The sequence below is a fragment of the Egretta garzetta genome, unplaced genomic scaffold, assembly GCF_000687185.1.
Source record: "Egretta garzetta isolate BGI_Z169 unplaced genomic scaffold, ASM68718v1 scaffold172, whole genome shotgun sequence".
Classification (NCBI taxonomy): Eukaryota; Metazoa; Chordata; class Aves; order Pelecaniformes; family Ardeidae; genus Egretta; species Egretta garzetta.
The window spans coordinates 2,623,735-2,624,653 of NW_009258951.1; positions in this window are offsets into that span (position 1 = coordinate 2,623,735).

The window sequence follows — 919 nt, forward strand, 5'->3', positions numbered from 1 at the left end:
TTAAATCTAATAGTTAGAACAGAAAAAGTGTCCATGTTAGTTATTTCAGGGACTGCTGCTGAGGCTCTCCTCTCCTGGCAGAGCAGGGACCTGTGGTGTGGGCAGCGGCCACAGGAGCTGTGCAGAGCTTGTACCCCGCCGGGGTGAAGGCAGGGCAGCACCCTGTGCGGGCGCAAAAACGTGAAGCGTGCGTTTTGGTTTGCTTTTTAAAACCTTCTCTGTTCTCCTTTTATCAAAGTTATATGATGTACCAAAGTTGCAGTTAAGTTTCAACATTTTTTACAGACACAGGTTTTGCAGGGTGATGTAACTTGTCAGAATTCCCAGCAGATTATGTCCTATTTTCTTTGTAAAAAGCTGCTCCTTTCCCCGGCTTTCTCCCAGCACTTCTTCAGCAGACAGTGAGCCAGCCTCAGCTGGCCAAGCCCAACGCGTTCTCGAACTCAGGAGCAGGTGAGGGGCAGAGGGGCCTGTGTGGGGCCTGGTTGGCACGGCTGAGGCGGTGGACTGGTCCTGTTACGGGCGCATGTCAGGTATAAAATCAAACGTTGTCCCTGTGTGGAGGGTACTTGTACATCCCTACAGCGAAAAGCCCAGGGCTGTCATTATTAGGAATTGGACGGGTGGGAAAAAGGCCGTGAGCGCCTGGGGGCTGGTCTGCTTCTCCATCCGCCAGAACTGGTCTGGATGTCGTTCCTGCCCGCGGCAGCCCACAGTGCACACGAGTTTACGGTAACTCTGAGGTAAACTAATTCAGCGTTTGGCGAGGTGTGACTCCCATTACTCCTGTCGAGTCCCGGGCTCCTGGAAGGCTGCGCGGCGCTTTCCCGGGGTCACGCTTCTCCGGAGCCGGGCGGGCGGCAGCCGGGGCGCCCCTGCGAGGCCAGCGCCCACCTCCCTACCCGCCCGGCCTCTCCCG